This window comes from Acinonyx jubatus, chromosome A1, assembly GCF_027475565.1.
Source record: "Acinonyx jubatus isolate Ajub_Pintada_27869175 chromosome A1, VMU_Ajub_asm_v1.0, whole genome shotgun sequence".
Lineage (NCBI taxonomy): Eukaryota > Metazoa > Chordata > Mammalia > Carnivora > Felidae > Acinonyx > Acinonyx jubatus.
In genome coordinates, this window is record NC_069380.1 from 228,470,929 (window position 1) to 228,498,832 (window position 27,904).

The window sequence follows — 27,904 nt, forward strand, 5'->3', positions numbered from 1 at the left end:
AGGGCAATGGAAAAAAGAAAGGGTGAGGGCTATTTGGAAATACCTGATTGAATGTCTAAGTCCAGCCTTCTCGTTCTGTTACCCGGAGTGATGGGTGGAACATTGTATTAGGGTTTGGGGTTTTGAATTAGTATTATTATTCCACTGGCTTCAGCAGTGGACTTTCTCAAAAGGGAAAATTATTATGAAAATTAGAACCTGTAGCCATATATATGATTCTGTCTTTGTTGGTGTGAACTGCTCTGGGGAATTCATCCTTCAATCCAGCTAATGGTAATAGTCTAGAAAGTAAAAAATTACATAGTTGGGTGTGAATTACACTGCTATGTCTATATGCCTATTGCTAAGTTCTCTGAACCATATGGAACCTTTTGAGAAAAATTGCAGGAAATATTTTCTTTCTTGTTTTTCAAGACCACAGTGCTATAAAAAGGGTCTATAAACCTGGAAGCAAAAATAAGTATACATAAATAAAGTTATTTTTGTTGATCTAGAGAAAAAGACTATATATTATATTAGTATACTTATAAACACATATATAACTTTATTATATAATAAAATCTATATTTTTGAAGTCAGCCATGAGTCAAGATCATTTGCAATCACTTTATTTCTATTGATTTTTTTTTCTGCCCTGAGCATATGTCCATATTGGAGATTTACTCTTTGATCCTTGGGTTTCCTGAAGGTAGACTAATTTTAATACTTTGGTTGAATTGTTCATTTCTAAAGATGTGGGTAGAGATCATGTCTTGGACATGTTAAAATGTTCAGTGCATTTTATGGTAGCCACTTGCCCATAGAAAATGCTTGACAGTGGTGAACTGAACAACCACTTATTGACTTAGTATTCTCCTTTGGGCACTATTTTGGGCAGAGAAAAGATTTCAGGTGGCACTTAAAATTTTTTTAAGTTTATTTATTTTGAGGGGGAGAGAGAGAGAGAGAGAGAGACAGAGAAAGAGGGAGTATGAGTTAGCAGGGGAGTGGTAGAGAGAGAAGGAGAGAGAGAATCCCAAGCAGGCTCCACACTGCCAGCACAGAGCCTGACACAGGACTTGAACTCCCAAACTGTGAGATCATGACCTGAGCTGAAACCAAGAGTGGGATGCTTAACCAACTGAGCTACCCAGATGCCCCTCATGGGTCACTTTTTACTCATGAGGAGACAAAATTTGTGGGGTAAAATTCCTCCCGTAGAATGTGCTCCCCCTCCGGGCTAAGTCTGAGCAGTGGGGGACAAGAAAGAGGGACTCTGTTGCTCTGGTGAGCCAGGGCCTGGGGTTCTTATGTCTGTATCCAGGAATGTAGTTGGGTCAGGCAGAGTGGACACTGTGGTGTGATTTTAATGCTGCCAGAAAGTCATGCATCACCCATCCCTTGCTGTGAGTAGTAACTGCGGCATTGGCCACAGGAAAACATGATGTCAGTATGAACACAGCCAACCTCTGAAATAACAACTGTTCTTTGGCCAACCTTGGAAAGGACATGGTCAAACGGAGGCACTGCCCAAGCGCCTCTCCTTTATCCAGCTTGTAGTGTTCAAGAATTATCTGGGGGAAAAAATAATTGTCTGGGGAATGGAGCTCCTGGCTGGCTCAGTCGGTAGAGCATGAGACTCTTGATCTTGGGGTCATGAGTCTGAGCCCCATGTTGGGTGTAGAGATTACTTAAAAACAAATCTTAAAAAAAATTATCTAGGGAAGATATCTCGCTTCTCCAATTGGGATCTTTGATTGGCTTCCTTATCTTAATTCCTTCCTTTTTATGATTTCCCCTGACAATCCTTTTTGCTCTCATTCATTTGGTTGTCTCCTAGAGCTTGAATTTGGCTCTCATCTCTTACTTTCATGAAAGGAGGGTGCATACCAGCTGCTCTCATGAGATCCGACAGAGACAGACCTGTCCAGAAACTTAATCATTCAAACCCTGCATCACTCAGCAAAACTAGAAACACTAGTTCCTTCTTATTTCCTTAGATTCTTCTGGTACTTGGGTTTTCAAATGATTGCTATTTTAAGAGAATTAATACCCTGAATTTTAAATGAGTTCCTGGGACATTTTCTGTTGTGGCTTTTTCCACAGGAATAGTGACTTTGACAAATCTCTTTCTCCCTGTCGTACATTTGACCCTTCCTATTTTTGTGGAGAACAGACTGAGCTTTCAAAATGTAGCTCAAGTAACTTTCCCTCCATCTTCTGGGAAATCTTATCACTTACCCTTTTGTGGGCTCACAGTAGTCTCAACTGTGTTCTGTAATCACAGGCATCATACTTTTTGGTACTTGTTTACTTTTCTGTCTGCCATTATTTATTAGTCTGTATAGCCCTTGAAGAGTGAGTCTGTGCGTTATTCTTCATCATATCCTCCATGTCTAGCAGAATGTGTAGTAGGCACTCGATGAAGTCTTGTCGAAACCTCAAAGACACCATGTGATAGCTAACACACAAGAGACCAAGGGTGCAGGCCCGTTCGGGAACAGGAGGTAGGGAAAAGTGGAAGAGAGTAGGTGTAGTGACGCAAAGCATGTGGACTGCTTTTCTTCTGAGGGTTCTGGCATGACCCAGCGTTTGAGGTAACTCTGAGATCCCTGAGAGATAGGTAGGCTGAGGAATGTCCAGTTATAAAGCCTGAAAGGGAGAGAGATCGTGGTCAAAACTGTAAACGTGAATCCCTTTTTGATAAGAGGTATTTGAAGCAGTAGGTGTGGACGACATTGCCCAGGCAGAGTGGACCAAATAAGAAGAAATGAGGACCCAGGAATCTAAAGTCAGGTGCTTGTAAGTTTGCCAGAGGGAGAGAGTAAGACGTAAACCTGGTGGTGGCTGTGTTATACAAGGCAAAGGTAGTCATGTTTCTGGAAAGATGGATGGTCAGTGATGTTGGTGCAGTGGAAAGATCAAACGAGAATCAAAGAAGCACTTGGTAAAACAATGAATAAATAACAGGTCAAGTAAGATAAAAAGAACATCTCAAACTTAGTCCAGCCAAGTCTGAAATCATTATTTTCCCCAAAACAATTGGTCTGTGTTGAAAGGTCCTTAAGACCAGTGATCCACTAGAAGGACTAAGGACTGAGAATATAATCATGCCCATGGCTGTGATCTATTATAGAGAAAGAATACCAATTACGATCAGCAAAGGAAATGGCACACGGGGTGAAGTCTGGGGGAAATCTGGTGCTAGCTTTCAAGAGTCCTCTCCCAGTGGATCCACACGGGATGCACTTAATTTCTCCCAGCAGTGAGTTACGACAACATGTGTGGAATGTTGCCATCGAGGGAAGCTCATTAGAGCTTCAATGCCCAGGGTTGTTATTGGGAGCTGATCACATATGTACCCCCTGCCTGGCACGTACTCAAATTCCAGACTCCAAGAAGGAAAGCAGATGTTCAGCTGAAACCAATTGTTATTAACCTGGTTTAGGCACAGTGAGCCATTCTTATCAGTTAATGGCAGAAACCTACCTGAAATCAAGCTCCCAGATGACCCAGAGGGTCCAACCTTCTAAAGAGGCCTTTCAAAGGATAGCAGTGAGGCCTGCTATGGTAACTCTTTCCTGTACAGAGTTCTTTTCTACAATTCCCTGTTAAGGTGCATGACACTATCATTAATTCTATTAAGCAAGTCAGAAACATAAGCATCATCCTTTGCCACCTTCTGCTTTTGGCTGACTAGGTGGTTTTGGATTGATGGGGAGTAAAGAAAAAACCAGAACGCACATGCACACACGCATATGCAGACCTGTATTTGAATGCCTCAAAGAGCCATAGAGGCAGTGAGCCTTTGTAGGACTAAGATACAGAAAAAATGAAAAATGAAGAGAGGTGTCTGGTGTTTGGAGCTGTTTTGGCCCACAAGGCAAATGCAGAATCAGAAAAAAAAAAAGTGACATCTGAGAGGTTAAGTTTCTGAGCAAAGCTTTTGGTAGTGTCACAAGGCTGGAGGGTGGAAAACTATAGTGTAGGACCTTCTAAGAAGAAGTCACTTACTCCAGGCTTTTTGTTGTTATGCAGGAGGCTACACCCTCAGAGTAAGGCTGAATTGGAAACATTGCAGAAGTTACAAAGGCTAAAAACCAACTCCCAGCCAGCTTAATCCCAGACAAGGATAAAATGATCTGCGAGGGGAAAAATTAAATCCACTCTGGATGATGATAATCTTATCCAAAGCCTTGAATGCCTATATAATTTTATGAAAAATTGTGTATGAACACAACATTGGCACTCAATTAAAAAAAACTCTCCAGGTATACAAAAGGGTAAGACTTGACCAAAACCAAGAGAAAAACATAATTAAACAATAAAAAATAGAGTTCTTATACAGGAACGCCAAATACATATACTTAATGTGTTCAAGACATAAAATTGCAAGATGAAGAATTTCAGCAGGGAACTAGAAACCACAGAAAGGAAACATTGGAATTCTATAATAGAAAAATAAAAATAAATTAAATTCAGATCTCAGTGAATGGGCATAACATTATATTGAGGTACTGTAGAGAGAATTGGTGAGCCAGAAACAAGTCTGTGAAAGACTAGCACAAAAAGTCAAAAGATTAGATGGGAAGAAGAGAAAGTAAGAGCCACATGGAACACAACGAAAGGGTGTAATTGTAGTTCCACAAAGATAGGAGAAAGACGCAATGGGCAGAAGCAATACTTGAAGGAATCATGGCCAAGAATTTCACAAAACTTCCAAAAAATGTTCAAAGACATCCATCCTCAAAATCAAGCTGGTGAGCCCCAAGAGGATAAATACAAAGGAAACTGCCTTGGACACGTCACTGTAATTTCTGAAGACCAAAGATAAAAGGAAATCTTAAAAACAGTCAGAGGTGTTGAAAAGACAGATCTTTGAAATAGCAAGATCAACAGCTGACTTCTGATGGGAAATCATGGGAGTCTCAACGCAATTGAATAATTTCCTCAAAGCAGTGAAAGAAGCCTAGAATCCTTTCACTCGTGGCGATATTCTTCAAAAATGAAGATGGAATAAAAACACTTTCAGAGAAGCAAAAATTAGGATTACTTGCCAGGAGCACATCTTCACTGAAGGACCCAACGGAGGGAGTTTTTCAGTCAGGAGGAAAGTGATCCCAGATGGAGACATGAACTGCTAAAAGGGAGACCAACAGAAACAGAAATGTGTACCGGCAAAAATCAACAAGAATAATATATCGAGATGTTTAATATGCGTGTTGACTACAGACATGAGGAGAACAGCATGAACTTTGGGAGGTAAGTAGGATTGAAGTGTGCTAAGGGCATTGCATTACACATCCACAAGCTGAGTGGGAAATTCAGTCTTCCGTAGTCCATGACCTTGTTAGTTAGTTAGTCAGTTATTTATTTATTTATTTATTTATTTATTTATTTATTTATTTATTTTTAAGAGAGGAAGAGAGAGACATAGACATAGAGAGAGAGAGAACAAGCAGGGGAGGGGCAGAGAGCAAGAGGGGGACAGAGGATTTGAAGCCAGGTCTGTGCTGTCACCACAGAGCCCAATGTGGGGCTCGAACCCAGTAACCCTGAGATCATGATCTGAGCCAAAGCAGACACCTAACCGACCGAGCCACCCAGACACCCCTCCATGAGCTTGTTTTGTTGGTTTCACGTCCCGAATGTCCCTTGACTCGACGTCTTCCTCTCCATTCTACCGCTCACACTCTAGTCCAGGCCGCCATTATCTGTTCCCTGGGAGTCTACAGCCACACTCACCAGCCTCCTGCTTTGCCCGGGCACCTCATACAGTCTATTCTCCACCGAGCAGCCAGACTGATCTTCCAGAATTACTTCCCTTGGTCCAGATCCTGCTCTTCCTTCATCTGCCTGGAGGTGGTCCCACCCTGACCTGAGGACAGGAGAAGGTACACGGAGGTCAGCCATCCTCCTCCTTTGCTGAGTTGCCACAGGGTTTCACCTTGCCGGTGCCCCTGTGATCGCGGCCCCAGACTGGCTGCTTGCTCCTGGGGCAATGTGGCATCCCTCTGTCTTCTTGTCGCAGGGCCCTCCTGTGGGTGTTGCTCCTCCAACTGTGCCCTGTCACTTGCCATCTTTCCGGAATGCCTCACAGTTTCTGGCGTGGCAAGGAATGCCTTTCTTCTTTACCATTACATTAATGGGTTTAATCTTCTAGGTGTATAGGTACTGAGTGATAATGTGGAGCTGTAAGGTAGGCCACCTTGCCTTCCAGGAAACGAAGGAAAACTTCTGCAGAAGCTATCTCTTTTCATGGGGTGGGAAAGTTGGCAAGGATGTGCTCCCTTTCTTGCCTCTCTTTCTTACACAAACGGTGGGCCGCTCACTTGCAGGCAGAGCAGGGACCCCCGACTGCTCCCTCAGATGTATGTTCGAGTACAAGTGCTGGTCTGTGCCTTCTGCCCATAGGAAGCATGGTAGGATAGGGTTCCTGCTTCCTACCCCAGGGAAGGTTGTCCTTAGCTTGTTTTGTTGCAGCTCAGTCTTGTGAGACCAGTTGTCTTCGATTGTGGGGGGCGGGTGGGAAAATAGGGTTCAGATGAGAAAACCCCTGTTTGGTCTCAGCACTAGGCTCTAGCTTTGGCCAAAGGATCCCGTCTTCTGCCTGTCACTGGTGACATGCTCTGCCATTCGTTGAGACCAGACCCTGGAGTGTATTAGGCTGAGCGTCCTGGGAGGATTTTCTTTATTGGCCAGAGCTTTTGAAGGGAAGAGTGTGTTCAGACAGGCCCTTGCTTACCAGCATCACCACCAAGGTGATGCCAACACAAATGATTGCTATTTGTATGATCATCTTCATAGTTCTCTCTTATTCGCGGCTTCCATGGTTTTGAAGCTATGTGTTTGGAAAACAGATTGTTGAGTATTGACTACTGAGAGGGAAATCCTCAAGAAACAGAGGTCGAAAAATACAAAGTTAGATCCCAACAGTAGGGAGAAAATGTCGGTGATGATCTTTGGGCCTCAACAGCTCTCTATGCAATTAGGTCGGCAAAGCCTGCATCAGACTCTTGTTTGGGGGAAATTGTTTGGCTTGAAAAGTCTGTTTAATGTTGCAGTATATTTTTAATTCAGGAGAAATCCGTTCCTTGTTTCCATTTTATGCTCTGTAGAAGATAAAGTTCTAAAATCTATTGGCTGATGGGATATATAGTAATAAGACTCAAGACAGAGGTGGGGTAGAGCTAGGGAGCCATGTCAGGGAAAGAGCACTTTCCATGAGATCTACTGTCTTAACAAAGTTTTGTTTTGTTTTGTTTAATTTTTTTTAATGTTTATTTATTTTTGAGAGACACAGAGAGACAGAGAATGAGCAGGGGAGGAAGAGAGAGAGAGAGAGGGAGACATAGAATCGGAAGCAGGGTCCAGGCTCTGAGCTGTCAGCACAGAGCCCGACATGGGGCTCGAACCCACGAACCACGAGATCATGGCCTGAGCTGAAGTCAGTTGCTTAACTGACTGAGCCACCCAGGCGCCCCTTAACAAAGTTTTAAGTGTCCAATACATTATCATCGACTAGAGGTACAGTGTTGTCCGGCAGCTCTGTTCGGCTGTTCATCTCGCTTGACAGAAACTTCATGACCATGGATTAGTAACTCGTCACCCCCCCATCCTGGCAGCCAGCATCCCATTCTCCGAGTCTAGGAGTTCGACTAGTTCAGATAGCTCACGTAAGTGGAATGATGCAGTGTTGTCTTTTTGTGATTGGACAGTGTGACTTGGTACAACATCCTCAGAGGTTGTCCATATTGCATACTGCAGAATATCCTTCTTTTAAATGGCCGAATAGTATTTCATTGTATGTATACATAGAGTGTCTTTATCCATTCACCTGTCGGAGGACATTGAGGTTGTTTCCATGTCTTGGCTATTGCAGATAATGCTATAATGAACATGGGACTCCAGATATCTCTTGGAGATCTTTTTTTTTTTTTTTAAATGAAGGTATAATTGACTTTTCACGTTATGTTACTTTCAGGTGTGCAACATAATGACTCAGTATTTACATATTGTGAAATCATCACCCCAATGAGTATAGTTAATGTCCACCACCACGCAGAGCTACAAATGTTTTTTCCTCTGATGAAAACTCCTAAGATTTACTCTCTTGGCAACATTCAATTGTGCAATACAGTATTATTAACTATAGTCACCATGCGGTACATTGTATCCTTAGAGCTTATTTATTTATAACTAGAAGTTTTTACCCTTTGACCCTCTTCACCTATTTGGCCCATCTTCCAACCCTCACTTCTGGCAACCACCAATCTAATCTGTTCTCTGTATCGATGAGATTAGTTTGTTTTGTTTTTTTTTTTTGATTCCACATGTAAGTGAGATTATATTGTTTTCATCTTTCTCTGACTTATTTCACTTACCACAATGCCCTCAAGGTCCACTCATGTTACCACAAATGGCAGGATTTCATTCTTTGTTATGGCTGAAGAGTATTCCATTGTATATATACTATATCTTGTTTATCTGTTCATCTGTCAATAGACACTTAAATTGTTTTCATGTCTTGGCTATTACAAATAATGCTGTAATGAATACGGGGGTGCATATATCTTTTCAAATAAGCATTTTTGTTTTCTTTGGTTAAATACCCAGAAGTGAAATTGCTGGGTCGTAGCATAGTTCTATTTTTTATTTTGGAGGACTCTCGATTTTGAGGTTTTCCACAGTGGCTGCACCAGTCTGCATTCCCACCAACAGTGCACAAGGGATCCCTTTTTCCCCACATGCTCACCAGAGCACGAAATAAGATATTTCTTATCTTTTTGGTCATAGCCATTCTGCCAGGTGTGAGGTGATATCTCACAGTGGTTTCGATTTGCATTTCCCTGATGATGAGTGATACTGAGCATCTTTCGAATACCTGTCAGTCCTCTGTATGTTTTCCTTAAAACTCTGTTTAGATCTTCTGCCCATTTTTCATTGGATCGTTTGTCTTTTTGCTATTGAGTTAGTAGGAGTTTGTCTATATTTTGGAGATTAACTGCCTATCAGAGACATGATTTGCAAACATATATTTTTTTCCATTCAGTAGGTTGCCTTTGAAATCTTGATTTCTTTTTGTTTTTAAATAAGAAAACGAACACAGGTCAAAAATTTTATTTAACTTGGTAATTAGTGAGGGAACCAGCAGGATATTAAAACTGATATGAAGAGCAATTGATAAACTAGATTTATATAGGCAATCTAATTTATTTCTTTTTTAAAAAAATTTTTAATATGAAATTTATTGTCAAATTGGTTTCCATACAACACCCAGTGCTCATCCCAACAGGTGCCCTCCTCCATGCCCATCGCCCACCCTCCCCTCCCTCCCACCCCCCATCAACCCTCAGTTTGTTCTCAGTTTTTAAGAGTCTCTTATGGTTTGGCTCCCTCCCTCTCTAACCTTTTTTTTTTTTCCTTTCCCCTGCCGTATGGTCTTCTGTTAAGTTTCTCAGGAGATCTTGAGTTCAATTCATTTGGGTAAATGCTCAGCAGTGGGCTTGCTGGACCATTTGAGAGTTCTATTTTTTTTTTTTTTTGAGGCACCTCCCTACTGTTTTCCATAACAGCTGCACTATTTTGCATTCTAGTGGGTTCTTTATACACCTCCTCTTTAACCCCTGGAACAGGGAATTATGTGGCCAAACATGTGCAGAGGACTGTACAGCCCGATGCTCCGAAGGTGCTCCATCAGAGCGACTCCCCCTTTCCCCTGGCTGATTTTCTGCAGACGGGGCTGACAGAGCAGGTCGCGAAGAATCCAGGGGTTCTAGCTCTCTGCCTGTGTCAGGCTTAGACCCAACTTGGATTTTTAATAGCAGCCAAGTTAGGTCTCAAAGCACACACCTCTCCTCTTTTAGCTGGAAATGGTTGCAACAAATGTAGGACAGTGAGAGATGAGTTGGAAAATGGACTCATGTTTAAAAACCTAACATTGCGTGTTTTGAGCAAGTAAAACGGACTTGAAGGCGCCCTCTTTGCTCCTAATGGATTTGCCAGTCCCTCCTGCTAATCAGATCGCACGGGCCTGCTCGCCCCTGCCATCTGGTAGTCATTTTCAGGACCAGTGAGACACCACGGGGGACTTGTGCTCTGGCAGCCGCTTCTCTGATTTCCACCACTTGTCCACAAGCACTTTCACGCCCTTTGAGGAGCGCACATCACATCACCACGGAGCTTGATCCTTTCCATTACACCTAAGCGTGCGTTAGCCCTGGGGTGAGGACCCCTCACACCCGGCCGCCCTGGATCGGGGCCCGGTGGGTATTTTGTAGCAACGCTTCGTGCAGGGCTGGGGCCGGAGCGGAGATAAGCATGGTTGCCCTGTGCAAACCTACTCCTTCCTCCCAAGCGTGGGAGAGAAAGAAAGCATTCCTGCGTGAGAGGATGTGCCATGGGGAAGCTTCTGCTGCCGCGTGCACGCCCTCTCTGCTCCCTCCGCAGCTACACTGGCCCCACACGTTCCTGAGAACGAGAGCACTCCGCTCCTGTGTCTGGGGGCTCATCTTGTCCTCTAGCTGCCAGCTCCGTCATGTGTGGGTTGAACAAGGTTACATCCTGACAAAACTTGGAAACAAGTTCTTTCTCTTCACCGCCAGCCAACCCCAACAATTTCTTCCAACACCCGACACCATGTGCATGCCCCATCATCGCACACACACTCACCGAGCAGCCTATGTGCCCGGCGCTGTTCCAGGCCGTTGGTTCACATCAATCATCCAAACAGACAGAATCATGCCTCAGAAATGCTTAGATTCTCAGTTTGTGAGTTCGAGCCCTGCACATGGCTCTGCGCCGACAGTGTGGAGCCTCCTTGGGATTCTCTCTCTCTCCCTCTCTCTCTGCCCCTTCCCCTGCCCCCCCATCTCTAAAAATAAATAAATACACTTAAAAAAATAGTTTTGAATGCTTATATTCTGACAGTGACACAGGCACAAATGCAGGCAAGTCCAAAGTTGAAATGACCCGAGTAAAGCGAATGAGTGCAGGGGCAGCCCATGCAAGCGAGCGGCGGGGTGGGGTGGGGGGACTGTGGCCAACTGGAGGGGGAAAGGACACGTGAGGCGGATGCTGTTTGTCTGCCAACTCCAGGGAACGTAGGCCCGAGGCATTTCATTTCAAGAAAAGCTGAAAATCTGGATTTTTTTTAACAAGTAAAATGTCTTGCTTTTAAAATGTTGGTAATTAGCTCAAAAGTTTTAAAAAACATCATTCAATTCTCAGATCCAAAAGCACAACAAAAATAAAAAACCGTCTTTGCCAGATTCTGCCCATTGCTGTCAGTTTGTGACCTCAGTGCTGGGTTTAACGATAAGAAGGGGCATATTTTTTTTTAAGTTTATTTATTTACTTTGAGAGAGAGAGAGAGAACGAGCATGCACGTGCATAAGCAGGGGAGGGGCAGAGAGAGAGAGAATCCCAAGCAGGTTCCGTACTGTCAGCGCAGAGCCTGACTCGGGGCTTGAACCCGCGAACCGTGAGATCATGACCTGAGCTGAAATCAAGAGTCGGAGGCTTAACCAACTGAGCCTCCCAGGCGCCTCCAAAATGGGTATTTTTAATGTCAGGTGACCACTAGGTAGGGAACATGCTTCTTGAGAGGCAGCTGCTCAGATCTGTCTCCTGCCCCAGGAAGCGTAATTGGCCAACGGCCCCCTCTGCTGCCCCTTCTCATCTCCCCCCACATGTACACCAAGGCCTCCCTCCAGCAGGCTGCAGCGAGCCAGTGACTGGGCATGACACAGGACTCCTCTGATGGGTGACGTTGGCCCCAGAATTGCCCCTGGACTTGGCCGAGCCATTTTTCCTGCAGTCTGAGACTCATGCTCCCCCTTTTTCTCTCCCAACCCCCCAATAAGAGCCCTGCCTCCCAGCCTCACGCCTTCTCCTGCTCTGTCCCCTTGAGCCCCTCACATACCTGTCCTCTGCAGACCCAAACTAACCCAAGGCACCAGAAATTCTGATAGGAAGGGAGCCTTCTCCTTAGTCCGGGTTCCTTAGGTTGTTATTCCCTATTCGTTTTTATCTGGCTTATTGTTTGGCACCTTGGGCAGATTCAAAGGCACCCGGAGCCTGGGGACGTGAGCTGCGGGGCAAGCAGGTGGGCTGCAGGGGGGGGGGGGGAGGGGTGAGGGCAGAGGATAGGGAGGACAGGTCTGGACAGTGCGCTGCCATCACCAGGGTGTCCATTCTCACAGGCAGCAGCAGGGGCATTTGTCCCAACACCCCGCGGTGGCCCCTGATTTCTCGAAGGTTCAACCGAGCGTTTGCTTGTCCGGCGGAAGGGTAGTTAGATCGTGGTGTCTCCTTTTTGCGTGTCTTCTTTGGACTCCGTTCCTGCCTATCTCGCCCCCTCCTCTCCTGTGGCCACTTCCTTCACTTAAAGCTGAACCCGCACACATGTGCACGCATGCACACACGCTCACACTCCTAGCTTAGGTCTCTGGGAGTTCACAGCCTGCCCGATAGGAGCAATCCACCAAGGGATTGTTGATTTAACATTTCACAACAGTGTGCACATGGTCCTTTTACCTCCTTGAGACTACTGTTTTCTACTCACTTTTGTTCATTCAGCTTTTCAGCGAATCCCGTGAGAGGTACGAATTACTGTCCTTGCCATTCTGACTGTGACTCAGACTCCGCCCCCCCCCCCCCCCCCGCCCACTTGGGTTCTCAGGCGCTGTCATCCAGATGGTGAGAATACCATGGTCGATGCCATGCTTGTTGACAATAGCCGTAGTAATATATTCAGTTTTGTGGAAGAAATAACCAGCGACCGAGGTTTCTCACGGCCAGCTTTTATCTGGTCCCTCGCCATTATTTGGCTCGTGTGAGTGTCACTCAGGACAGAGTTGCTTTGAAACCAAAACAACAGACAGTCCCCAGTCAGTTAGACTCCAATAGATCCACGGCTTGCAGGGGGCAGAGCGCGGTAATCAATGGGGCACTGTGAGCAGAACCATCTGGGGCACTCACATCCACTTGGAAATAATGCACCTGAGAAAGCAAGCTGCATTTTCAGTTCTTAAATGAGGATGAACTCACTGCCTGAAAAACAAAATGCAGTTTGTAAATGGAAGTGCACCCCTTGGCTGTGGAAGTTCTTTTGTTGCCCTCAATTCCTTAAGCTTGTCTTTCTACGACTGACATGTCCCATCGTTCTGTGTCTTTGCTTTTGTTAGATTGTTGTCATGGCTGTCTTTCTTGACTACCTTGGCCATGTGGTGATTCCAGCTCCACTTAGATAAGACTGGAGGTCTATTCCAGGGGCCAGAGGGAGTGGCTGGCATAAGACCTTGGCTGCTGCTGGGGTTGGGGGGGGGGTTAATTGTCTCTGATAGACGGGAAAATAGACCATTATAACGAAAAGGTGCTTGAGCTTGAAGGGAATTAGTAAAAAAAGAAGACTCTTACTGTTCTTGATCTGACACTTTAAACACAGCTATTAAATCTGTCTCTCTCTTGGTGACTGGGACATCAAAGCCATCAGCCAACACCAGACACCCAATTGGGCAAGATTACACAGAATTACCTGCTACCTACAAATTCTTGTTTTCATTTTTGAAGTCCAGGACTTCCTAGACACGTTTTTTTGGTGTAAATCATTTTTCCTAGTTTTGTTTTGAAATACAGCACACCGAAAGCGCATACAATCTGTATGAATTGTTGCTTGATGAACGCTTATAAAGCAAACACTCCTGTAAAAGCCACAGAATTGAGAACACAGAGTTACCAGGCTCCAAATTTCCTTTTCACATCTGTTGTTCCCCCAGAGTCGAACCCCTGTCCTGGTGTTTTCGATAATCACATCTTTGCTTTTTAGAGAGATTTTTGTCTCTGAGAAATGCATCCCTAAACAATCTAGTTGAGATTATCCTGTTTTTGAATTATACGTACGTGGAACCATAGTGAATGTATCCTATGTCTGACTGCATTTACTGAATATTGTTTGTAAGCTTCTTGAAGATGCTACGTGTGACTGTTGTTCACGTATTCTCACTATTATAAAATATTCTATGGGGGCACCTGGGTGGCTCAGTCGGTTGAGCGTCCAACTTCGGCTCAGGTCATGATCTCGTGGTTCACGAGTTCAAGCCCCGTGTCCAGCTCTGTGCTGACAGCTCAGAACCTGGAGACTGCTTTGGATTCTGTGTCTTCCTCTCTCTCTGCTCCTCCCCCACTCATGCTCTGTCTCTGTCTCAAAAATAAATAAAAACATTAAAAAAAGAATATTCTATTAAGTGAATACAGCACCCTCTAAAAAAAATCCAGTTAATTTTTTGTTGGACATTTAGGTTGCTTTCAGTTGTACCTGTATACACATATTCTGGTGTACTACTAGAAGTTTCTCTGGGTTTATACCCAAGAAGAAAGCTACCCAGTCACAGGATATGTTTATCTTCAACTTTATTAGCTAATGAAAGTTGTTTTACACAGTACTTGTACTCTTTACACTCCCCTTAGCATTGTATGGGATGCTCCTTTGCTACATGTCCTCATCAACACTTGACGTTGTAAGACGTCGAGTCTTGCCAATTTCATTTGCTTTTTCCGATTATGAAGGAGGTGAAGCACCTTTTATTGTGCATTTTGGATATTAGATTTTCTTCTTTTTGACATTCTTGTTCTGATCTATTACCCGGTTTTCCCCGTTTGAGGTTTTTTTTTTTCTCTTATTGGTTTGTAGAAATTCTTTATATATTCTGTGTAACAGTCTCTTGTCGGTTATAAATGTAGCAAAAATGTTCTCTTCTAGTTTGCCTTTTTATGAGCTTTATAACAGAAATTCTTAAGTTTAAATCAGGTACATTTATCAAGATTTTTCTGGTTTTGCATTTTATGTCTTGGTTAAGCAATCTTTATCTACCCCGAGGTATCTGTTATGGGCTGAATTATGGCCTCCTCCCTAGATTTATACCTTGAAGCCCTAATCCCCAGGACCTCATAATGTGGCTGCATTTGGAGATAGGGCCTTTACAGAGGAAATTAACATTAAATGAGATCATTGACAATGAATTTCATATTAAAAAAAAAAAGATTAAATGAGATCATATGGGTGGGCCCTAATCCAATCTGACTAGTGTCCTTATCAGAAGAGAAAATGTGTAGGGGCGCCTGGGTGGCTCAGTAGGTTAAGCGTCTGACTTCCGGCTCAGGCCCTGATCTCGTGGTTCATGAGTTTGGGTCCCGCGTCGGGCTCTGTGCTGACAGCTCAGAGCCTGGAGCCTGCTTTGGATTCTGTGTCTCCCTCTCTCTCTCTGTACCTGCCTCGCTCGCACTCCCTCTCTCTCTCTCTCTCTCTCTCTCTCAAAAAATTAAATAAAGTTTAAAAAAGAAGAGGAAATGTGGACACACACCAAGATGCCAGGGAGGGACACAAAGACGTCATGAAGAAGCACAAAGAGGGTGGCTGTCTGCAAGCCAGAGAAAGGTCTCCGAGGAAACCAACCTGCTGGCACTTTGATCTTGGGCTTCCAGGCTCTAGAACTGCAAGAAAGGAAAAAAAAAAATCTGTTGAATTTTCTTAGGGCCACCTGAACAGAGTAACATGGCATCAAAAATATTCTCATCTATTATCATCTGAACGTTTTATATTTTTGGTTTGGGCACTGAGCACTTAAATTAAACTGGAATTTATTTCTGCTTGCGGTGCGAGGCAAGGTTTCCATTCCGTGTTTCCCCTGTGGATGTCTAATTATGTCTGCGTGGTTTACTGAAAAGTCCATTGTCTCCTACTTACTTGCCACGCTACCCCTGCCCTTTCTCTACTAGCCACGTGAGCCTCTGCGTGTGTGTTTAAGCTGTGTATTCTGTTCCAGTCGTCAACTTCTCTATGTCCACACCAGCACCACTGTGTCTTCATGACCTGACACCGATAACCAGTCTTGGCATCTGGGAAAGCAAGTCCCAACACTTTGCTCTTCGTCAGTGTCTTTGCACTTCCGGGGCCCTTTACTTTTTCATCTGTGTCTTCAAATCCGCTGGACAGTTTCCACTCATGCACACGCCCTTATTAACCTGCTAATGTTTCAATTGGGATCGCGTTGAATTTATCACTAATTTGAGGAACTGACGTCTTGGAAAAACCTTTAAAATATCGAAGCTTTGATTCCACGAACATGGTAAATGCACTTACCATAAAGTTTAGTGATTTTCTCGGAAGAGGTCTTATACATGTTTTGTTACATTTGTTCTTTGTACCCTTGTATTTTGTGATGTTATGGTCCACGGCATCAATTTTAAAAAGGTCTATTTTTTGTTTATTGTGATATATATATAAAACGATTTCATAGGTACGTAAAGGGGTTGTACAACTTTACTGAAGTAAAACAAGCCATGTGTATTTAAATTTTTTTAAATGTGTATTTAGATTTGAGTGAGAGAAAGAGACAGAGCACGAGTGGGGGGGGGAGGGGCAGAGAGAGAGAGGGAGACACAGACTCCGAAGCAGGCTCCAGGCTCCGAACTGTCAGCACAGAGCCCGACGTGGGGCTTGAACCCACGAACAGTGAGATCATGACCTGAGCCGAAGTCAGATGCTTACCCGACTGAGCCACCTGGTGCCCCAAGCCATGTGTATTTAAAGTCTACAACCTGATCAGTTTTAATGTATGTACATACCCATGAAACCATCGCCACAAATGTGGTAAACATTTCTATTATCGCCACCAGATTCCCTGTCCTTTGTGATCCATTTCTTCCTCTGTCTGTTCCCTGGCAGCGAGCCACTCATCACTCATGTGCTTATGGGCCACCTGTATGTCTTCCTTGGTACAGTGCTCAAATCCTTTGCCCATTTTAAAACTCGGGTACTTTGTCTTCTTAGCATTGATTTGTGGCAGCTCTTTCTATATTCTTTCCACACGCCCTCTGTCAGATGCATGTGTTGTCGACATTGTCTCCCACCCTGACTTTGCCTTTATACCTTTTAAATTACATCTAGGAACAAAAGTTTGATTTTTTTTTTCTTTTTCCACTTTATGCTTTTTGAATTCTAGCTGAGAAATCTTTGCCTACTACAGGGTCACAAACATTTTCTGCTGTTTTCTCTTAGGAGTTTTGTAGTTTAGGTTTTACATTTTTGTCTATGATGTATTTCCAGTTAAGTTTTTTTAATCTCTATTTTTGAGAGGGCACGAGTGGGGGACAGTGAGCACAGAGAGAGGTGGACAGAGGATCCGAAGCAGGCTCCTCACTGACAGGCTGACAGCAGCAAGCTGGGTGTGGGGCTCAAACTCACAAACCTGTGACGGAGCTACCCGGGGGCCCCTATTTTGAGTTAATTTTTATGTGCGGTGTGAAGTAAGGGTTGGTGCCCCTTTTTCCCCTTTTATTGGATGTCCATTTTTTTAAAAAAAATTAAATGTTTATTTTTGAGAAAGAGAGACAGAGTGAGAGTAGGGGAGGGGCAGAGAGAGAGGGAGACACAGAATCCAAAGCAGGGTCCAGGTTCTGAGCCATCAGCACAGAGCCCGATGCAGGGCTCGAATTCACGAACCGCCAGATCATGACCTGAGCCGAAGTCGGAGGCTCAACCGACTGAGCCACCCAGGTGCCCCGGATGTCCATTTGATCGCGCATCATTTGTTGAAGACTTTCCCTTCCACACTGAATTGCCTTGACAACTTTATAAAAAGACCTGTTTCTGGACTCGCTCTTCTGTTGCACTTGTGTATGTCTTTTGTCCAAACCAAACCATATTCATTATTATTGCTTTATAGTAAGTCTTAATCAAGTGTTCATCCAGGTTGGTGTAAATCCTCACACTTTGCTCTCACCTCCCAAAATTGTTTTGGTTATACTAGGTCCATCCGATTCCATATACACTTTAAAACACCTGCTGGAGTTCGATTTGAAATGTATTAAATCTTGACACTGATCAAGAAGAATTGGCATTTAACTAACCATATTGACCCTATTAACTTCATTGAATCTTACAATTTAGTAACATGGACTATCTCTCCACTTACTTAATACTTTGATTTCTCTCAGCTATGTCTGTAGTTTTTATTGCAGAGATCGCGATGTCTTTGTAAAATTTTTTCCTAGGAATTTTATGTTTTTTGGTACTACCATAAGTGAAATTTTTGAAAAATTCATTTTCCAAATGCTTGCTGCTAGTGCAACATAGTAATTATATTAGTACAATAGATCTTATATTCTTTTTATTTTTATATATGACTTGCATATTTTTGTACACAATATATTTTTATATGACCCTCATTGAGCAGACTTACTAAGCTCATTTATAATTTATAATTAACATCTTTAGATTATTTTGTGTTTTCTACAAATACAATCATACTGTCTTCAAGTAAACTTGAAGAAACTGTTTTAAATTTTTATACATTTTTAAAAGTATTACCATGCTGGATAGAACTTACAATACAACCTCAAGCAGAAATAGTGCTAACAAACGTTATTTTCCTGTTCCTGATTACAAAGCAAAAAGTTTCATCATTCTATTTCCAAATAATAAGTGGGTGTTAGATACCCTTTATCAAATTTCAGAAATTCTATGATGCTTTGTTTATATAAATGATTTTTTCATGAATAGATGTTGAATTTTGTCAGCAGCATTTACTGGGATTATCTGTATCTGTTGGAGATACATTGAGGTGCATTAATTTCTAATATTAAATCAAGCTTGCATTCTTAGAATGAACCCAGTGGGTTTATTCTTGAACATTAGGTACTCTAGTTAAAAATTAAATTGCTGAATCAATATGCTGATATTTGTTTGGGATTTTTCATTCTTGATCTTGGGCATTTGGGTTTTCTTGATTTTAATTTATTTATTTTTAATCAACCTCAGGAGAAGTTTTTCAAATAAGGTAGCATTCACAGGTTCTGGACATTATGATGGGGAAATGCCTTTTTCGGGGCCACCATTCAGCCCACTAGAGGCACATATGAATTAAAATATTTATGTCTTCCTGGTGAATTAAATCCTTTATAACTATAAGAGAATCTTCTTTATCTACAGAAATATTTATTGCCTTAAAGTCTATTTTACCTAATGTTATAAGAGCCACAGATTTTCTCTTTTGGTTAGAATCATGTCAGAGGTGTTTTTGAATTCTGTTATCCAACCTTTCTGGATCCTTATGTTTGGGATGTATCTGTTATGCACAACATATAGCTGGGATTTTAGAAATCTATTGCATGATCTTTGCTTTTTTCCTGGAAACTTTAATCAGTTTATTTTTTTTAATTGTTTTTTTAACGTTTATTTACTTTTGAGACAGAGAGAGACAGAGCATGAGCGGGGGAGGGTCAGAGAGAGAGAGGGAGACACAGAATCTGAAACAGGCTCCAGGCTCTGAGCTGTCAGCACAGAGCCCGACGCGGGGCTCGAACTCACAAACCGTGAGATCATGACCTGAGCCGAAGTCGGACGCTTAACCGACTGAGCCACCCAGGCGCCCCGACTTTAATCAGTTTACATTTAATATAGTTAGAGTTTAGATGTATCATTATTTTGCTGTACTTTCAATTTGCCCTTTCTTTTTCTTTTCTTTTTGTCTTATTTATTATTTTTGTATTTTGTATTTTGTATTTGTATTTCTTATCAATCTATTTTTTGCATCTTCTTGTTTTGAAGTGAAATATTGTCTTTTTTTAGGCGCTATCTTAGAAATCACAGCCTATTAGCAATTTATCACAGTATAAACGAAATATCTTTACTTTTCAAAGAGTCTGAGGATTTGAAAAAATAACGCGCAACTCCTGTTACGTAGCCTTCTCAACCTTAGTTGAGACAAGCTGTATATCCATCCTTAAAGGCATGAATAGCCCTTTGGGGTGAGAAAATACCGAAACCTTAGTTTGGTAATTGTACCTCATTTATTTAGCCTTCCCTGCTTTTTGTATATTTATGTTGAATCCAATGTTACAACTTCCTTCATTCTTTTTTTTAAATGTTTATTATTTTTGAGAGAGAGAGTGTGTTTGTGTGTGTGTGTGAGTGAGAGAGAGTGGGGGAGGGGCAGAGAGAGAGAGAGGGAGACACAGAATCTGAAGCAGACTCCAGGCTCTGAGCTGTCAGCACAGAACCTGGACGTGGAGCTTGAACTTGTGAACTGGGAGATCATGACCTGAGCCAAAGCCAGACACTTAACCGACTGAGCCACCCAGGCTCCCCACAAATTCATTCTTAACTTTGATACTTGGTTGTTTTTGTTTTTGTTTTTAGCCAATTGTTTTCATTTCTTTTTTTGAGAGAGAGAGAGAAAGAGAAAGAGAAATAGAGCATGAACGAGAGAGAGAGAGAACCCCAAGCAGGCTCCATGCTCAGTGCAGAGACCGACGTGGGGCCCGGTCCCACGACCCTAGGATCACTACCTGCACCGCAATCAAGAGTCTGAGCCACCCAGGTGCCCCTAGCTAATTGGTCTCTACTTTCCTTTTTGCTTCTGGAGTTTGAGCATATCCTTGAATTTGTGGTCTTATATTGCATCAAACAGCCTCTATCCCTTAATTATAACTCTGATTGGTAGCCCTGATCCCTCAGCCTGAGAAGGAAGATACAGAGTGTTATAGAAATGTTACTTTAGGGAGTGTTACGAGTGGAATAATGCCCTCTTCAAATTTTAACATGGAAGTCTTAATCCTCAATGCCTCAGGATATGACCATATTTGGAAATAGGGTTGTTGCAGATGTAATTAATTAAGATGAGATCATACGGAACCGGGTCAGCTGCTAATTCAATATGACTGCCATCCTTCTTGAAAGGGGGAAATTTATGCACAAAGACACGTACACAGAGAGAATGACATGTGAGCATGAAGACACAAATCCGGTCCAGAGTTCAGGCGGTGTTTCTTTGGCCAAGGAACGCCAACCGTTCCTCCCTGCTACCCTCCAGAAGCCAGGAAAGTGGCCTGGTGCAGGTTCTTCCTCCAGCCTCAGAAGGAAACATCCCTGCTAACATTCTGCTCTTGGACTTCTGGCCTCCAGGGCTGTGAGACAACACATTTCAGTTTCAACCACCCAGTCTCTGGCACTTTGTCACAGGAGCTCTACCAAACCAGTATAGGGAGATGGCGTGAGTGACACTGAAATGAAGGGTAATTAAAAATCGGGAGAACTCTTTCCATTTAGGCCAAGAGAAATTATAGGGAGGTGGATTTGGGATTCAGTACCTTTTAGTCTCTTTGTCCTTCTCATCACTCTCACCCGTATTTTTTCCTCTCGTGACCCTCCATCGTTGGTCACTCTGCCTCCATTCTTCTGCCTCAAGTACTTTGACGTGCCCACTCGCCTCGTGCCAGGAGCCTCTGTTACCCCAACAAGGTTACATTCCTGCCGGTGCACCCCTTGTTCTCCCAGTTCGAGGATCCAGAGAATTCTGCTGGCTTCACGTGTGTCCTGGGATCAGCCAACTTTCCACTCCAGGCTCTCAAAGATTACACGGGAGAGGCAAAGGCAGCGCAACTTGGTCTCAAATGCCCTCTCTTCCCCCCCGGGCACAGAGCAAAAGAACGATTTTTCTTATGTATTTCCCAATGGGAAACATTTTCTGCACTCACCGGCTGAGTTAGAAAACTTTGAGATGGTTACCTGGGAGAAGCGTCATGCTCATTCATTGACTGGGAAGGATGCCAATAGGATAAATGAGACATGTTTTTGTTGCCGTTGTTTGCCTTCAAGAACGCAGCCGGAGATGGAAGCTAAGGCTGAGCAGCAGCGTCCCCTGTCACCCTCTGAAGCTGCGCAGAGGGGTCGGTACTGCGGGTGAACCCACCCATCGTCGTGGTCTATTCCCCTGCGGTCTCACTTTCGAGAGGATTTATATTTTGGAGTCCCGCTAGAGATTACTTCGGAGACAGATGAAAGGAAACAATTTATAATTGTTCAACGTGGGTGCACAGGTCAACATATCTGCCCAAATTATCTGCCTTCTTAGGAATCACAGTTCTCGGGAGATTTATAGAAGGCACTGGGTTGCAATCACAGTATTAAATTTAGTGACCTTCAAAGGAAACGGGGAGCAAATAATAGCTTCTTCAACTTGTACATGCCTGGAGTTGGCCATTCGTCCTGCTACCAGACAAATGAGTATTGTAGTGACTTCATGCCAGAAAGAGGAGAGAATGAAAAAAAAAATTCTGGGCAGCGAAGTTGAGTTTGGACACACTTATGATCTACAATTAAGTCATCCAAAGATCCTAATGTCAAACTCTTGGAGTCATTCTAATTGAAAAATGAGTGGGTCCTGAATGCTTTTGAAGATCTAAAGATGCGTGTATATCGGTAAATAAAATTAGAAGTTAATTTCTTCAAAACCTTTTATGTAAGACACCCCAGAGGCTAGATAGAGCTTGACTCATTATTAAAAATAATTTTTCTTCTTGCAGAAAAATGTTTCAAGCACCACTGTGATGTTCTGTAGGTGATATATTACCTTCTTGGAGGAATGCAACATTTCAAGCTGTCACAGTGAGGTATTCCTTCTATAGTGGGTGTTTCAACTTTTCTTCTTTTCTCTCTTATTCTTTTTTTAATGTCTCTGAACATTCACGATGGATACTTAAGCCCTAGTCAAGCCTCTGTCTGGAGCTGTCTAGAAACAAAGAGTGACTTTTAAAAAGCAGACAATAAGTAGACTGGATGGATTTTATCTACAGAGAAGCACCTGACAGCCCTAGAGTGACCAGCAAAGCCTGAGGTCTTTAAGGCTCTCAGCTTCCAAATGTTACAGCCCTGAATGAACATTTATAGCCCATTTCAGAGACTGAGCACCTTCCAGGACTGGGCAGCGTGTTGGTCCAGGAACTCGGTCACCTGCTGGCCAATGGACAGTTGTTCTGCCGGATGATCTGTTTTCCATCGTGTGGCTTCCCCATGGTCTTCTAGCTATTTGGCACATCCTGTGGTTGACCGACTGGGACGTTCAAGCTGCACTTCTTGTGTTCCGAATGAGTCATGGGTACATTAGAGTTTGGAACATAAGAGCAAAAACACAAATCCCAATGGAAGAAATTACTTGTGAGATCTACTGACTAAGTAGATCAATACAGTTCCTGTCTTCAGTGTCTCCAGAAAGCAAAAAACAAAAAACAAAACACACGGAACGAAAGTGCTTTCGAGTTGTAGGTGGTATCATTTCTTTGTCAACTGCAAGCTTTTAAAATTGTAGTGTCCTCCAAAGGCCACATTGGCTGCTCCTGCCACTGACGGTTTTGTCTAGCCAGCTCAGGCAGTCAGACGGTTAAGATAACCTCTGAGTTAATCAAGGTTTGCAGCTTGAGTTTGGACACGACTGCAACCAGGTTCTCAATAAGGCGGGATGTAGAGTGCCTTCTTCTCTCTGAACCCACGCTGTTGGAAAGTGGTTTACAGATGTTGGCTCAGATGGGAAGAGTTTAAACTTTTATTCACCCCTGTGTGTGGAGGCACGCCAGTCCCTGAGAGAAGCGTCTGGTGTCCTGCTTCCCCACTGGCAACCACAGGAGTCCCCGTCATGAGTTTGCTGCTTCAAGACATGTCTCAAATCTGAGCTCCACCTGGAAAGAGAAAGCATCTCTCTCCAGCTCCACGGATGCCACCAGCCAAAGCTTTAAAGGACGATGGCGTTTTCTTTCAGCTCTTTCTCATCCTCTCTCCGACTTCCAGGTCTGGGACTTTTTAACGAATGGATTCCAAAATTAGAAGAGGAGAGCGATTCCTTCCCAACACCTCACATCACCCAGCAGTGTGCTTTTCTGTTTGGACGAGGTGACGCCGTGTCTGAGAGACAAATCTTTCATTGGGAGCTCCGACCTGATGTGCACATTTGTGCCCATCTGTTTGGGTGGCAGGAGGCCTTTGGAGGGTGGCACCAGCCAGTTCCGAGAAGGCTCATTTGCCAGTGGAGAAGCTGGCTCAGGGGTGCAGCCTGCAGAACACAGAGTGTGCCAACGCTCCTGCCAAGAGAACCTTCTGTTTGGCAACAGTGCCTGAACAGGGCCGCGTGCGGCTCGACAATGGGCAGCATCTGCTGATGGGAAGCTGGCCGTGATGTGCTCTCTGTGATTGATCCCGCGGCACGCAACCACTCAGCTCCCTTTAGGACAAGCTAACGGCGAATACCTCATTTAAGCAAGCAAGTTCTAACATCACTTATGCGTGGTGGCAATATTTATCAGATGCCTACTCTTTGCCAGTCATTGTGCTAACTATTTCCGGACGGTGTAGATGAATTTGACGTGGATCTGAGCTCTAGGAGGCTGATAGCAGCAACAGAAATAGGCATCCGCACACAGCGTTTGTTAACTTGAGAGGAATGCCGTAAGCTAGACACAAACACACCAAAGTCAGAGATGTGCTCCCGAAGCACGGAGGAGGGAAGAAGATGCTCAGCCAAAGGGCTGGAGGAGAGCGGTGTGTGGATGGGGCCTTCAGGTCGTGTTTAAAAAAAAAAATGTCTAAGGGCGTCTGGGTGGCTCAGTCGGTTGAGCGCCCGACTTCAGCTCAGGTCACGATCTTGCGGCTCAGGAGTTCGAGCCCCACGTCTGTGTTGACAGCTCAGAGCCTGAAGGCTGCTTCAGATTCTGTGCTTCCTCTTTCTCTGCCCCTCCCCCTCCCTTTTTTAAAAATAATAAACATTAAAAATTTTTTTTTAAGTCTAAAATAGATCCACTCGCCACGTGTAATGTTTTATGCAAGATTAGACATGGGGCAAAGGAAAAGTGTGGATGTTTCTAAGCGGTTGAAACCTGATGCCTGTGAATATAAGGTTCTTTGTAGAATGATTTGAAAAGGTTGTTTTGAGAGAGGAAGATCCATTCGGATTTCAGCTTGTGAGATTTGTGTGTTTGGGGGACATCCGTGAGGTGTCCTACAGGTACCTACATAAATGGAACTTGAGAGAGGGTGCGTGGTCATAGCTGGGCTATAGCTTTGGGAAATGTTTTCCCAGTTCATAGCTACACCTTGGGGTTAATGATGCTACTGAGACGTTCAGCAGCCAAGAGCAGATGGTCTGGGACAGAAATTTTGAGACTGCCCTTAGTTATCTCTGAGGGAAAAGGAGCCTTCAGAAGAAAATTAGAGAGAGAGAGAAGCTAAATAAATGCACGGTCGGTGAGGCAGAAAAGTGTGGGTCAATTTTGTTTTCAGTTGGCCAGCTTAGTTTGGCACATATTGAAATATTGGTGTTCTGAAGTTATGAGCCCTCAAGAAATTTTAGGCTAAGTGGTGTTTGTGTGTGTGTGTGTGTGTGTGTGTGTGTGTGTGTGTGGTGTAGACATGAGCAAACACTTTTACTTAAATGCAGTTTCTCAGCATAGTGAATAAACATATTCAGAGAAGGTGGATGTTGGACATTTTGGAAGAGAAGGCAGGCATGCACTGATGGAAAGGTGTGGAAAGGTTATGGTCTTTGTTCTGGTCATTTTACCTTATTATTCCAAGAGAGGGGACAAGGGTGTGACAGGCGAATCCAGAGAGGAGGAATGTCTGGGAAACACAGACAGCAGGACTCGGTGTTTGTTGGACATGTATTGTCGGGGGGACACCGTGGCAAGCCTCTGAAGAGGCTTCCAGAATGCATTGGGTGCACTCACTGCCCTCCACAAACTCGCTTTCTTGTCCCGGAGAGACAGGGTCCTGTGTATGGAAATGATGTACCAGACTCCGTGGATAAGCGCCCAAAGTTTTGGGACTTAGTAAACTTTGCATATTGTTTATTTTCCCCTTGCTGTTCCAATTTTCTGCATTCAAAGACCTTTTTTGTTCTCTAGCCCTTTATTTGGAAATCTTCTTCGTTCCTATAAATCTCATCTAATTATATTTATGTCTCCCCCCCCCCTTTTTTTGCTCTTTTAAAAAATAGTTTATGGCTTCCATTTTCTAGCTTCTTCCTCGCAGTAATTGGTCCCAGAGTGAAACATTATCCTCGAGCTTATGCTAATAAATGAATAATATTTTTTCATTTTTTCTTTTAGATTTTATTTAGCATTTGACATTGCTTCTTGTGTTTCTGTTCGGTTTGGTTTTATTTTTGTTCTTGCTTTGGATTGTTTTCCCAAATGTGCCTCTTTATTCCCGGGAAATGCTCAACGCTGTTATCAATAATTATTAAGTCCGTTAGTAAGCCAAATTAAAAAGAATAACCAATAATCCATTGCATCTGGAGGACAGTCTGCAAGCTTTTCTCATTTTATCACTTGTTTCAGCCTTGAATTTAGGCTGAATTTGCAAATGGGCTCATTTGATTTTGGCTTCAGCCTCTTTCCTACCCCCCCCCCCCCTTTCTGCTCTCCTGTGTGATATCTAGTTGCCGTCTGTCACATTTCCGAAATACTCGAGGCCCAATCCTACTTGAATTAATGCAACATCCTTAGCGCCTTGTGTCTTTTTCAAAGCTAAGACACGTTGAATGTCTGTCTTACCCCCTGGAGGTGACTAACCTCACTTCTGCCTTCAACTGGGGCTTCTCCAGAAACTAATTTCACTTGCAAGTAATTTATTCACCAAATATTATTAAACGTGGACTGCATGGAAAGCACGAGCCCAGGTTCTGTGGGGGAGACAATGTGGAATGGACTGAGCTTTTGATGTAATGACACATATTAATCTGGCAGAAAAACATGCCAGTGGTAACACACCCAGTACAAGGCACTGGGTCAAGGTGAGGTGAAGTGTACAAACCCCGTGACATTGAGTGCTGGGAAACAGAAATGGGTGGAATTCGCTGAAGGTGATCATTTCATCACAAACGATGGAGGAATTCCACTTGCTGTCTTTCAGGTCAGCTGGCTCAGCCCCGTTTACCTTTCAATATAGACAGTGGCCTGCTGGTAAATGGCTAAGAGCCGGCTCTGGGGGTCTCTGGGGGTCTCAGTCGGGTAAGCATCTGACTCTTGGTTTTGGCTCGGGTCTTGATCTCACAGTTCATGAGTTTGAGCCCCGGGTTGGGCTCTTTGCTGACAGCAAGGAGCCTGCTTGGGATTCTTTCTCTCTCTCTCTCTCTCTCTCTGCCCCTCCCCTGCTCTCTCTCTCTCTTTCTCTCTCAAAAATAAATAAATACACTTAAAAAAATAAAAGTAATAATAAAAAAATAAAGAAAGAACCGGCTCTCTAGAGCTTGGAGAGGGGAGTTCTGTCGTGCATGGAACTAGAACGTCCAGTTCCATGGGGTAAATATTTCCAGTATGGCTGATTTTGAGCTGCCTGTAAACGCATGGTTGGGAAGGAATGCACAGAAGTGCCTCTCCTGAACTGAAGCAGCTCCAGTGCACCTCGGAATGTGGGCCAGAAGTGCTCAGATAGAATATTTTGCATTTTCTTACAACCTTTCTTTTGGAGGGGGTGGAGGGACAGAGGGAGGGGGAGAGAGAATCTTCCACGGGCTCCACACCCGGCTCAGAGCCCGACGCAGGGCTCGATCCCACGAAACCTGGGATTGTGACCTGAGCTGAAACCGAGAGCTGGACGCTCAGCCAGCTGAGCCACCCAGGTGCTCCTTAAATCCCCTGTTCCCTGTAGGAACCAGTAGTCGGGTAGGGAAACAAGGAGAAGAAACTCCATGGTGTTTGTAGAAGGAGGGCGCTGTTGGCCACGTTGGCCATGTCACATCCTGAGAATTTACCCCAGTGGAAAGAGGGGAAGAAGTGGGGGCCGTGGACCTAATTTGGGGCCACTGGGCCTCCGGGAAGAAAAATCGATGCAATGTGCCACACTGGTGACGGGCGTGAGCTCTGGGGCTTGATCAGGCCCTAGATAACATTTGACATTGGCCGCTAAAGACAGATAGGATTTATTATTGTTAATTCTGAACATTTTATTCTATACATAAAAAAAAAGAAAAAACAAGGTTTCATATAAAAATGTAAAATCCCCATGATAAATATCTAATGACAGTCTATTTCGACTTTTATTTCTATATCATATATTTTAATGGTGTGGATATTCACGGAGAATATAATATTTATG

At 43.6% G+C, this 27,904-nt stretch overlaps 1 protein-coding gene across 1 annotated transcript in view; it reads left to right on the forward strand.

Annotated features, from left to right (window-relative positions):
• ATPSCKMT (ATP synthase c subunit lysine N-methyltransferase) overlaps positions 1-27,904 on the forward strand; it is a 339,506-nt gene that overhangs the window by 289,070 nt on the left and 22,532 nt on the right. The window contains exon 9 of the transcript XR_008290036.1: positions 4,018-5,241. The gene's annotated coding sequence lies outside the window, so the exon portion shown is untranslated. The remainder of the gene's footprint in view (positions 1-4,017; positions 5,242-27,904) is intronic.